Below are 14,287 nucleotides of genomic sequence, written 5' to 3'. Positions count from 1 at the left end.
TTTTTTTTTTTTTTTTTTGCTTATTTCTGTATATGAGAGAAAACATGGAACACTTGTCTCTCTGCTCCTGTCATTTTTTTTTTTCAGCATGATGACCTTGGTTCAATCTCCCTTCCTGTACCTGATTGATACCCTTTGCATGTATAAACAATAATTTTTTATTGAGTCCCCTGTGGACAAATGTTCAAACTGATTGGTTTTATGAGCTATTGGGAATAATGCCAAAATAAACATGTCTGTGTGTATATCATTTTGGAACTTATGCTATTTTCTTCAGAGATACTCAAGTACAGCACAGCACATATCCGCTGGTTCTGTTTTCAGATCTATGAGTATCCTGAATAAAGCTTTCCACAATGCCTTCTAATTTACTTTTTAATCCCCAGTGAAACCTTCAGGGAATTTGGGCTCTTCCACTCCTTTTTTAGATGACTTTTTATTGGATATTCTTTGTATTTACATTTCAGACGTTATACCCTTCCCCAAATTCCATTTTTCCTCCCCCTCCAATTGTCTTCATGAAAGTGCTCCCTCTCCCAACCACTCTCTCCCACCTTAGCACCTTGACATCTCCTACATTGGTAAAAGGAGTCTTTGCTGGACCAAAAGCATCTCATCCCAATGATGCGAAAAAGGTATTCTCTGCTGAATATGCACCTAGGGACATGGGTTTTTCTTGAGAACTCACTGGTTTCTGTTTAGTCACTGTGAGCTGTGGTGGATTTGGTTAGTTGATCATTTTGTTCTTCCCATGGGGTTGCAGACCCTTTCAGCTCCTTCCTTAGGGTCCTAATGTTCAGTCTGCATGGTTAGCTGCAAGCATCCTCCTCTGTATCAGTATGACTATGGCAGAGCCTCTAAGGAGGCATCCATATTAAGTTTCTGCCAGTAAGCACTACTTGGCATCAGCAATAGTACTTGGATTTAGTGGCTGCATGTGGAATGGATCCCCAGATGGGGCAGTTTCTGCACAATCTTTTCTCCAATTCCTGCTCCTCTATTTGTCTCTTTATTTTCTCCCATGACAGTTTTGTTCTACTTTCTAAGAAGAACTGAGGCATCTCCATTCTGGCCTTTCTCTTCTTTGAGCTTCATAAGTTCTATGAATTGTTTCTTGGGTATCCTGAGCTTTTTAGGCTAGTACCCACTTATTAGTGAGTACATACCAGGAGTGTTCTTTTGTGACTGGGTTACCTCACTCAGGATAATAGCTTCAAGTTCCATCTATTTACTTAGGAATTTCATGAAATCAATGTTTGTAATAGATGAGTAGTACTCCCATTGTGTACATGTACCACAATATCTGTATCCATTCCTCTGTACTTTCTAGCTTCTGGCTATTATAAATAAGGCCGCTATGAACATGCTGAAACATGTCTCCTTGTTAGATGTTGGAGCTTCTTTTGAGTATATACCCAGGAGTGGTATAGCTGGGACTTCAGTTAGTACTATGCCTAATTATCTGAGAAACCACCAGATTTATTACCAGAGTGGCTGTACGAGTTTGCGATCAGACCAACAGTGGAGGAGTGTTTCTCTTTCTCTGCATCTTAGCCAGCATCTGCTGTCACCTGAGTGTTTGATCTTAGACATTCTGATGGGTGTGAGGTGAAATCTCAGGGTTATTTTAATTTGCATTTCCCTAATGACTAGGGATGTTGAAAATTTATTTAGGTGCTTTTCAGCCATTTGAAATGCCTCAGTTGAGAAGTCTTTGTGTAGCTCTGTACCCTGTTATTAATAAGTTTATTTGATTCTCTAGAGTATAACTACTTGAGTTCTTTGTATATATTGGATATCAGCCCTCAATCAGATATAGGATTGATAAAGAACTTTTCCTAATCTATTGGTTGCCTTTTCATTTTTTGACAATGTCCTTTGCTTTACAGAAGCGTTGCAAATTCCTGAGATTACATTTGTTGATTCTTGATTTTAGAGCTTATGCCATTGGAATATTTCATCCTAAAACAAAAGAATATACCTCTTCCCGGCACCTCCTGACACCTTCTCAAAAAGTAATCATAGAGTCAGTCACAAAACAGGCATCAACAGATACATAAACATGGAAATACTCCCAGGCATCCTATCAGATCACTATAGACTAAGGCTGGTCTTCAATAATAACAGAATCAACAGAAATCCCCATACACATTGAATCTAAACAATGCTCTGCTCAATGCTAGCTTGGTCAAGGAAGAAACAAATAAAGAAATCAGAGACATTTTAGAATTAAAAAAATATAATGGCACAATATATCCAAACATGAAAGTAGTGCTAAGAAAAAAAAAAGCTGGAGAGAACATACAATAGCAGCTTGACAGCACACTTGAAAGGTCTAGAGTAAAATGACACAGATACACTCAAGAGGAGGAGACAGTAGGAAATAATCAAACTCATGGCTGAAATCAACCAAATAGAAACAAGAAGAACTATATAAGTAATCAGAAAAAAAAAAAGTAGGAGCTTGTTCTTTGAGAAAGTCAGCAAGATTAATAAATCCTTAGCCAGACTAACTAGAGAGCACAGAGGGAGTATCCAAATTAACAAAATCAGAAATGAAATGGGAGACATAACAAGAGAAAATGAGGAAATTCAAAAAATCATCAGATCCTACTACAAAAGTCTATATTCAACAAAACTGGAAAATCTAGTGGAAATTAACACATTTCTATAGAGATACAAGGTATCAAATTTAAATCAAGTTCAGATAAACTATCTAAAGAGCCCCTAAGGAAATAGAAATAGTCATCAAAAGCCTCCGAAAAACAACAAAAACAATTAAGAAAGCCCAGGATCTGACGGGTTTAATGCAGAATTATATTAGACCTCCATAGAAGACCTAATAGCAATGCTCTCCAAACTATTCCACACAATAGAAAAGGAAGAAATACTACCAAACGCATTTTTTAAGTCACAATTATACTAATTTCTAAACCACACAAAGACCCTACAAAGAAGAAGTTTAGAACAAGTTCTCTCATGAACATTGATGCAAAAATAATCAATAAATTATTCCAAAATGAATCCAAGAACACATCAAAATGATCATTCACCATGATCAAGGAGGCTTCATCACAGGGATTCAAGGATGGTTCTAATATACAGAAATCCATCAATGTCATCCAATATATAAACACACACACACACACACACACACACACACACACACACACACACACACACACACACACATACACACAATGATCAATTCTTTAGATGCTGAGAAAGCATTTAACAAAATTTAAAACCCCTTCATGTTAAAAGTGTTGAGAAGATTAGGAATTCAAGACCCATCCGTAAACAATATACAACAAACCAGTAGACAACATCAAACTAAAGAATAAGAAACTAGAAGTAATCACACTAAAATCAGGGACTAGACAAAGCTGCCCACTCTGTCTCAATCTTTTCAATATAGTACTAGAAGTAATATTCAGAGCAATCAGACAGCAAAAGGAGGTCAAATGGGTACAAATTGGAAAGGAAAAACTCAAAATATGACTATTTGCAGATGATATGAGAGTATACTTAAGTGATCCCAAATATTCTATCAGAGAACTTTTACAGTTGATAAACAACTTCAGTAAATGGCTGAATATAAAATTAATGCAACAATCAGTAGCCTTCCTCTACTCAAAGGATAAACAGGCTGAGAAAGAAATTAAGGAAAATACACCCTTCACAATAGTCACAAAGAATATAAAATAACTTGGTGTGACCCTAACTAAGCAAGTAAAGGATCTGAATGAGAAGTACACCAAGTATTTGAAGAAGGAAATTGAAAAAGACCTCAGAAGCTGGAAAGTTCTCCCATGATCACAGATTTTAAGGATCAACGTAGTAAAACTGGCCATCTTGCCCAACGCAATATACAGATTCTATACAATTCTTATCCAGTTTCCAACTCAATTCTTCATAGATTTAGAAAGTGTAATTTGCAAGTTCAAATGGAATAATAAAAAACCCAGGATAACAAAAAATTTTCTCAACAATAAAATACCTTCCAGGGAAATCACCATTCCTGACCTCAAGCTGTATTACATGCAGATCAATTGTAATTAGAAACTGCATGGTATTGGTACAGAGACAGGCAGGTAGATGAATGGAATAGAATTGAGGACCCAGAAATGAACCCACACACCTATGGTCACTTGATCTTTGACAAGGGATCTAAAAACATTCAATCCTTTCTTATCTCCTTGTACAAAGCTGAAGTTCAAGTGGATCAAAGCCCTCCACATAAAATCAGGTACACTGCAAGTAATAGAACAGAAAGTGGGGAAGAGCTTTGAACACATAAGGCTTCATACACTCTTACACCCTGTGCTTTAAGTAAAATTGTGGCATAAGATTACACTACCCCGAAATGACATGAAATCACAATTAAAATTTTATATGTCTTTTCTACATATGTGAAGTCATGTATGTCTTTTTATATTCAGAGTAATGTATTTAGGTTCTCTGCACATTAAAATAATTTATCTTTTGTTACAGTTGTATTAAGCCAGAATTTTGTGTTTCTTTGTATATTCTGAGCATTAATCAGCCAGATGAAATACAGGTGATGATATTCTTTTATTCTGTCTGGTGCCTTCTCAGTGTTTTCTTAGCTGTGGAGCCTTCGTTTTGAAGTTTATCTTCCTTTTCTCAGATCTTGTTTTTGTTTCCTGAGATACTGTATTCTTGTCTTAGAAATCATTGCCTGAGCTAATAGTTTTAATTGTTTTCTCCTGTGTTTTCTTTTAGTGGGTAGTCTACATCTCAAAGTGTTTGATCCATATTGAGATATTATATGCACAGGGTGAGAAACAGACATACACTCAGTTTTTACACAAGGATATCCAGTTTGACAAGCACCATTTATTGAAGAGGCTTTCTTTTCACCTAATGTGTATTTTCACATCCTTGGTAAAAATTGATGGGCTATGTGGATTTAGTTTTTGTTTCACTATTTTGTTGCATAGTCTGTAAATCAACATTATATATTCATGATCTAGCATTGTGTCATGGTTATTTGTATTTTAGATTATTAATATATGTCAACATACATATGTTAATGCTATGGACATGTATGCTATGAAGTTTTATGACAAAGACAGTCACAGTATAGATTTTCATACCATTGATATTCATGTCGTGAATATTCATATCCTGCTGGTACAGAGGATGTCCTGAATTAGATATGAAAATACAACCTCTTTGGTTTTCTGCCTTAGAGTAATGCCAATCAGTTAATTCATATTGGCACTTTAGGTCAGTAACTTCTTTCATTTTATTATTGGTGGGGTTGCAAGCTAATATAACCACTCTGGAAATCTGTCTGGCGATACCTCAGAAAATTGGATATAGTACTACCTGAAGACCCAGCTATTCCACTTCTGGGCATATACCCCAGAGACACTTTAATACACAATAAAGATATATGCACCACAATATTCATAGCGGCTCTATTTATAATAGCCAGAAGCTGGAAGGAACCCAGATATCCTTCAGAAGATGAATGGATACAAAAATTGTGGTACATATACACAATGGAATACTACTCAGCCACCAGAAACAATGACTTAACCAAATTCTTAAGAAAATGGCTGCATCTAGAGAATGTCATCCTGAGTGAGATAACCCAGTCACAAAAGAACAGACATAATATGCAGTCACTGATAGTGGGATGCTAACCCCAGAGGCTTGCACTCCCCCCAAAACAACTCACAGACTGTATGAAGTCCAAGAAATAAAGAAAACAAAAAAATATACATATATTTACAAAACAAGAAGACTTTGACTATTTCCATGTTGTGTTTTGTTTTGCATGTATGTACTTTACGCTTATTGTAACTATTAGGCTTTCAATGCATACTGTCAAGCCCTTGAAAAATATCAAGTACTGACTAAAAAAATATATTCACATGGTTTTATGTAAAAATTATTTCAATGTCTGAAAAAATAGTACTGACAAAAATGTATAATTTTAAGCAAAAAATGTTTAAAATCTGTACATTTATCTTTGTTTTGTAAAATGAAGTCGTTAAAAAAATTGTTAAAGCTAACTTCTAAAGAGTAATAAATATTAGCACTTCTCTCCAACATAAGGATGTCATAGTGATCTATAATATTATGGATAGAGGGTTTTTAAAAGATCTCTGGTCTGCTTAAATCAATGTAAGAACAGTTAAAGGCATGTAAGCCAGGTAAACATAAACATAATGATCATCATTTTTTATCAAAGTGTGTGAAAGGGAGTTTTGTGGCAATAAAATAGGGGGTTATGAATTTGTACTTCAGGTGAACTGATTTTCAGAATGTTCCCCAAAAGTCACTCTGTGTCATGCCAAGATTAATATATTCTGGAGAGAAAGACAAAACTCTTTTGGTTTATTTTTTATTATTATTATTGCTGGTTTCAAGGTGATGAATTGCAGATGTTGCTGATTCATGTCTTTTGGATGACTTTCCTGGGAAGGAATCTAAGGTAGGCAAAACCTAGATGCTATTGCAAGGATTTTTCTCCACATGGACAATAAAAGTTCTACAGTTAAGTCATAATCCTCATGACTGGTAAGGCCTGAATGCAGTGGCATGTCCAATCATATTTTTCTTACTAATATCGTCTTACATTAACAAGTATAAAAATTCCAAAAAAAGTAAGCCAGGGTCTTCTTTAAAATGATTATTTACATTGCACAGCTCTCTAGCACTGTTGCGTATGATTATATAAAATGTGTGTTGGTATCAAACCTAGGCCAGGGCCTTTCTGCTCTCACGACACCACATTACACTTTGGACTTGAAGCAGGTGGGCTGGAAAGTTATTTTTTGAGGTATAAATTGTGGACATGATTTTTATGGTGTCAGTTAAGGCCATTGTCTCATTTTGCATAAAACATCAAACAGCAATTTAAAGTTAATGAACACTCTTTATTAGCATAATAGGAACATTTAAGCCAGTGATCTAGAGAGAGTGCTCTGTAGACCCGATCATAAATTTTGGAGCTCCCAATCATCTTGATTAATATTTTCTTTGATATTTGAAAGAATGTATTCAAGTGTGCAGGTCGGGTAGGCTTTGAGGAAAAGTTCTTTTATTATTATGATTCCTGAAATGAATTAGTAAATTTTGCTCATTATTTTTTAATGTAGAGTTTTTCTTTTTCCTATGCTATAACATTTATTTTCTTTTTTTAACAACTTTATTTAAAATAAACAAAGATAAATGTACAATCTTTTAAGCATTTTTGCATGAAAGTATACAAATACATTTTATCAGTGCTTTTTTTTTAAAGGTTTGATAATGTGCATTAAGATGTTAGTAGTTAAAATGACCATAAAGTACATGTAAAACAGGATGTAACCTGGAATTAGTCAAAGATTTCTTGGTGTGTAAGGATTAAGCATAATGTTTTTTCTTTTCTTTTTTTTTTTTCTTTTTTTGAACTTCATATAGTCTGTGAGTTTTTTCTGGGGTGTTCAGAGCTTTCCGGGGTTAGTATCTAATTATCAGTGACTGCATATTATGTCTGTTCTTTTGTGATTGGGTTATCTCACTCAGCATGATATTCTCTAGATGCATCCATTTTCTTAAGAATTTCATAAAGTCATTGTTTCTGATAGCTGAGTAGTATTCCATTGTGTATATATACCACAATTCTTGTATGCATTCATGTACTGAAGGACATCTTGGTTCTTTCCAGCTTCTGGCTATTATAAATAATGCTGCTATGAACATTGTGGTGCAGGTGTCTTTGTTGTATGTTTGACTTTCTCCGGGGTATATGCCCAGAAGTGGAATAACTGGGTCTTCAGGTAGCATTATGTCCAATTTTCTGATGAATCGCCAGACTGATTTCCAGAGTGGTTGTACCAGTTTACAACCCCACCAACAGTGGAGAAGTGTTCCTCTTTCTCCACATCCTAACCAGCATCTGATGTCATCTGAAATTTTGATCTTGGCCAATCTGACTGGTGTGATGTGGAATCTCAGGTTTGTTGTGATTCTCATTTTCCTGAAGGCTAATGATGTGGAGCACTTCCTTAGATGCTTCTCAGCCATTCGATATACCTCAGTTGAGAACTTTATGTTTAGCTCTGTACCCCATTTTTAATAGGGTTGTTTGGTTTTCTGGTGTCTAGCTTTTGAGTTATTTGAATACCTTGGATATTAGGACTCTATCAGATATGGGGTTTGTAAATAACTTTTCCCAATCTGTTGGTTGCTGTTTTTTTTTTTTTTTTTTTTTTTTTTTTCTTGACAGTCTCCTTAGCCTTACAGAAACTTTGCAATCCCATTAAGTCCCATTTGTAAACTGTTTTTTTTAAATTTAATTTTTAATCATTTTATTTCTTTACACTTGAAATGATACACCTCTTCCTAGTTACCCTTCCACAATGTAAAATATTTTTAGTTTGAACACTAAAAAATGTGTTTTGGAATTATACATACTGTACATTGTTAAGCCTGTATATAGATAAATATGATAAGTTAACTGTAAATCTAATGACATTACATGTATTACAAAAATGCATGTTTTAAAGACAAATATTAAATCATTATTCATATCTAAATATACATATAGTCAATATGTGTCATTTAACCTTCATTTCACTTCTATTTTTTATATTTTAATATTATGGATGTGTGTGACTATGCATTTTTTGTATGTGTGTGTGTGCTCAGATATGCAGGTGCATTTGTGTTGGGGGGGAGAGGATGAATATGTGTGGGGGGTGTCTAAAATGGTCATTAATGGTGAACTTTCCTGAAGCTGAAGCTGCTGGCGGTTATGAGCCCATTGAAATGGGTGCTGACCCTATTCATAGCTCAGCCCATCACTCAAGCTTCTCCTCCCTAAACTCGCCCTTCTGCAAATAAATGTCAATTTTTCTTCCTTCCCAAGGGCTATTTGCTAGTTTTCTTTAATGTGTCTGATTTCCATACCTCCCACCTAATCTCTTAGATATAATCTTATCAATACTGTCTAAAACTTATTATTTTTATGTCTGTGCTTTCATATCTTCAATTTGTTTCCTCTGTATTAGACATATGTACATGGGTTAGTTTAAATATTATTTATCTCTTTTCGATTGATCATTTCATTTGTTTACATCTCAAATGATATCCCACTTTTCATTCACCCCTCTCCAAGTCCCCCATCCCACAAACTATTCATTTGTATCAGAGAAAAATATGTACTTATATCACACATTAACTGACAAGTCTTGGTGAACATATTTGTATGCTTTACTTTTCTCTGCCTCAGTCTCAGTCTCTCTCTATTAATGATAGTTTCTCTCTGTCTTTGTTTCTGCATGTGTGTTTTGATAGGTGGTTATACAAAAACTAAAATAATTTATTTTACTGGGTAAATAGGATTGAATAATCCTTTCAAGAAGGTCAATCAGTCCAAATAATGAAGTCTAAGTTCTTTGCATACTGACAGAAGCGTTGTAATTATGCATCCAGTTCATATTTCTGGATCTTACCCGTGTGGTTAGAGTAGACAGCAGTGGGAAGACACTGAACAAATTCTTAGCTGTCTTCAGTACAAGTGTCTATGGCATACTTTGCCTTCAGGAGGCAAATAAGAGAAAGAATTTAGCATATTTTTTAAAATTCTTATTTTTGAGACTATAATATAATTACATCATTCACCCTTTCTCTTTCTTCCTTCTAAACCCTCAAAACAATCTTCCTTGCTGATTCAAATCCATTTCCTCTTTCTATATTATTTGTGACTGCATGGAAATATGTGTATACAACCTGATTAGTCTACATCATGTTTCCTGCATGTTTTCAGGGCTAACTTCTTGGGAGAAACATTGTGTGGTTGCCTGTTTGCATAAACAGACACACACACACACACACACACACACACACACACACACACACACACACATATATATATATATATTTCTTTAAAAATGTTGTAAAATATGAAAATACTACATTGCTCATTACGTGCTTTATATATGAGGAACCACTGTCAATTTATTCACATATATGTAAAAGAAAATGAAGTTATAATGTGATTTTCAATATTTTTTCCACATTTTCTAATCTGTCATTTGGTCGTATACTCTACACTGACATGTTTGTTTTAAATATTTTTCCCTCTCTATGTGTCTGTTCCTGTGCCTCTCTCCCTGTCTCTATCTCTGTATTTCTCTTTCATTCTCTGGGTGTTTAGGTATGTGTTTGTATAAAGACTAAAATGAGTTTTTACTGGGTAGATGAGATTGAATAATCCAATAAAGTGGTTCACTCAGTCTATATTGATGAAATCTAAATCCTTTGCATACTGACAGAAACACTATGTGCACATGTTCAGTCCATATTTAATGAGTGTGTGTGTGTTTGTGTGTGTGTGTCATAAGTGTATATATGTACGGATTTATGAATGAATGAATGAATGTATGTATGTATGTATGTATGTAGGTAGGTAGGTATGTATTTAGAATTGATTCCTGTAATCTTTTATCCACTCTCTATAGCCTCTTTATTGTATTCTTTGTTCAGGTCATGTATAGGACATCATGTTACTGAGATATTATGGGTGTCAGTTCTGATATTACCTGGTAACACAATTTTTCAACAAACACCTTATTTTTCTGGATCCTAAAAACTTTCCACCTCCTCTTCAGCAATGTTTTATGAGCTATATATAAATGAACCGTAAAGTAGAGGTTTTTTGGGGGGCGGCGCTCCATATTTCTGTACTAAATTGATTGTGTTTTTTTTTTTTTGTCCTTGTCTCTGAATATTGCAAAGGGACATTTTCTTGATAGTGATGGGGACTATTTTACTTGTAGCTATAAAGGCAGCTATTTAAGCTGGAGTTAGGAATTACGCTGATTCAGTAAAGTGGTATTAATCATCTTGTCTCAAGACCAAGGTCAGTGGGTCTTTCTAACTGGGACCACCTTGCTTCTTGATTTACCAATAGTGTTTTCTATTTATATTGTCTAATATTGTATGGGGCAATAAAATTAGTATCATGATCCTATATTTCTGAATCATTACTTAATGCACCCAGACAATATCTATAACTTGTTACTTAATGTGGACAAGCATTATCAAGCATTTTATCTTAAATTATAACTTATTAAATGGGAGAATCTATTCCACAATTTTTACACACTTAAAAAGCATTCTATAAAACATTACATGTTCAGTGAACCTGAGTTGTAGAATATTATCTAACCTAAACTGCGGTGCTCATCACTTCAGTTTTGTATTCTGTCAAAAAATCACTATACTTGGGATTGTTAACTTTATATCCTCTCTGTCTGACTCTGTCTCTGTCTGTCTGTTTCTATCTGTCTCTGTCCCTGTCTGTCTCTCTGTCTCTGTCTCTCTCTGTTTCTCTGTCTCTCTGTCTCTATCTCTGTCTCTCTCTGTCTCTCTCTGTCTCTCTGTCTCTCTGTCTCTCTGTCTGTCTCTCTGTCTCTCTCTCTGTCTCTCTCTCTCTCTCTCTCTCTCTCTCTCTCTCTCTCTCTCTCTCTCTCTCAATAAGTGGTGGGTATGGTGATGGAGCCTTCACCTATTTATGGTGTACATTCACTCACCTACCCCCTCTTGCCTCCTTGCCCTGACATTCCCCTTCACTAGGGTATCTAGCTTTTGTAGGACCCAGGGCTTCTCCTCCTACTGATGCCCAACAAGGCTTTTTAATCCTCTGTTACATATGCATCTGGAGCCATGGGTTTATTCATGTCCATCCATATATTCTTTGGATAGTAATTTAGTTGCTGGGGGTTCTTGTTGGTTGGTATTGTACTTATGGTGTTGCAAACTCCTTCAACTACTTTAATTCTTTCTCTAACTCCTCCATTAAGGACCCTGATTTTAGTTCAGTGATTGGCTATCAGCAACTGCCTCTGTATTTGTCATGCTCTGCCAGAGCTTCTCTGAAGGGAGCTTTATCAGGCTCCTATAAGCATGAACTTCTTGGCATCAGCAGTATTGTCCAGGTTTGGTGGCTGTATATGGGATGGAACCCCAATTAGGGCAGTCTCTGGATGGTCTTTTGTTCAGTCTCCCCTTCAGATTTTGTCTCTGTATTTCCTCCTGAAAATATTTTTTGTTTCCCTTTATAAGAAGGACTGAAACATCAGTACTTTGGTCATCCTTGTTCTTGAGCTTTATGTGGTATGTAAATTGTATTTTGGGTATTCTGAAATTTGGACCTAATAAATTTTCTGTGAGTGCATAGTTTTTTTTCCTAATTGTGTTACCCCACTAAACATGATATTATCTAGAACCATCCAGTTTCCTAAGAATTTCATGTAGTCATTGATTTTAATAGCTACATAATACCCCATTGTGTAAATGTAACAGATTTTCTGCATCCATTCCTCTGTTGAAGGACATCTGGGTTTTTTCCAGCTTCTGGATATTATAAATAAGGCTTCTATAAATGTGGTGGAGCATGTGTCCTTCCTGTATGTTAGAGCATCTTTTGTGTATATGCCCTGAAGTGGTATAGCTCAGTTCTCAGATAGTACTATGTCCAATTTTGTGAGAAACAGCCAGACTGATTTCCAGAGTGGTTGTGCCAGCTTGCAATCCCATTAACAATGGAGGAGTGTTCCTCTTTCTCCAACATCTTCACCACCATCTGCTGTCACATTAGTTGTTTTCTTTCTTTCTTTCTTTCTTTCTTTCTTTCTTTCTTTCTTTCTTTCTTTCTTTCTTTCTTTCTTTCTTAGACATTCTGACTGGTATAATGTTTCATTAAGAAACTGACTGCATATTTGCTATAGACATAATATATTTCCATTAAATTCAAATGTGGATATTACAAACTTGGTTATTTGGAATATACTTGGAGATGAAAATTTTAGAGTTGTAAGGTTTTGAATGAGTTTGAGTAATATCACCATTTTAATAGGACTGTAGATTTTTGTGAGAAGGAGGATTCCACAAGAGTATTAGAAAGAGGCAAAGACATTCAAAGACATAGAGAGAAGAACGGCATTAACAAGTCAAGAAAAGTGTTTTAATAGAAAAAATGTATTTGGTAACTTGTTCTTTAATTATTTCACCAGAATATCCAAAGGATAACTCTATTTTGTTTAAGGCTTCTGATTTTCATTCAATTATATGGCAGGTCTAAAATTAATATATGCTACAAAATACTTATTTTTAAGCACTACTGGAATCAATATAGAAAAAAGATCCAAGTCAGAGTTACATAAACAGACCATATTATTTCTCAAGTTTTTAGTAAGTCTTACTGATGGTTATCAGAACTCCTAAATTGAAAGTGTTCGCTATAATTTATCTTTATTTCATAGCAGTAACTATGTATGAAACATGAACTGCAACTTTCCTAATTGATTCTTAAAGTCTTCTACTGATTTGAAGTCTGTGATATTTTTGAGTTTTTTAAAATCTGTAATTATAGAAATAGTTTTATTTTGCTAACCTATTTTGAAGGATCAATGCAAGGATGAATAGAAAGATTGAAAAGACATGGAAATAAAAATCTCATTAACTTTGAATGTTCTAAGCTTGACCTAAAGGATCAATGTATTATTCTCTTCTCTGAATAGGAAAATGAATTTGACTGCATCTTGTAAAAGACTCATGACAAAATGTGCTATAAACTAAAGCCATAAGAGTAACTTCTGTTTTATAAATCTTTCTCTTTTAAATGTATTAAAACATGAAGGTTTTATAAAAGAACATAAAATGCTATCACATAATGGCCCATCATTCTTTCAAAATCCGTGAAGTCATCTCATACTAATCACATATTTAAAAAGAGAGATTTTTATAAAACTTTACATTCCTGCACATATATATTTCTGTGCCTCTTACCAGAGGTGTCTTGGTCCTAAATGAATTATTACTATATGTCTATCATTCAAAGACATCACTATTTTTATCATAAGCACATAGACTGAGCCACTACTGCAATTTGTGGTTTGAAAAGGTATTGCCCCAAAAGACTCTTTGGGTTAATGCTTGGCCTCTAGAGAATGGAACTATTAGGAGATGGGGCCTTGCTATAGGAAGTATGTAAGTGCTGGGCACAGGCTTCAAGGTATCATATTTCCAGGCTTTACCCAGTGTGACACATAGTCTACTTTTGCTGCCTATGGGTCAAGATATAGAACTCTCAACTTTTTCCCCAGAAACATGCTTCCCACAATCAAAATGGGCTAAACATGTGAAAAGGAAGCCAGCCCCAACTATGCCTTTCCTTTTATAACAGTTGCTATGGTCATGATGTGTCTTACAGAAATGGAACTTTAAAAGGGCACTACTCTGTGCCCACTTCCTTTTCTCT

Source organism: Micromys minutus (genome assembly GCF_963924665.1).
Source record: "Micromys minutus genome assembly, chromosome: 1".
Classification (NCBI taxonomy): domain Eukaryota; kingdom Metazoa; phylum Chordata; class Mammalia; order Rodentia; family Muridae; genus Micromys; species Micromys minutus.
The sequence above is the reverse complement of the archived record's forward strand: the minus strand, read 5'-3'. Positions refer to the sequence as shown.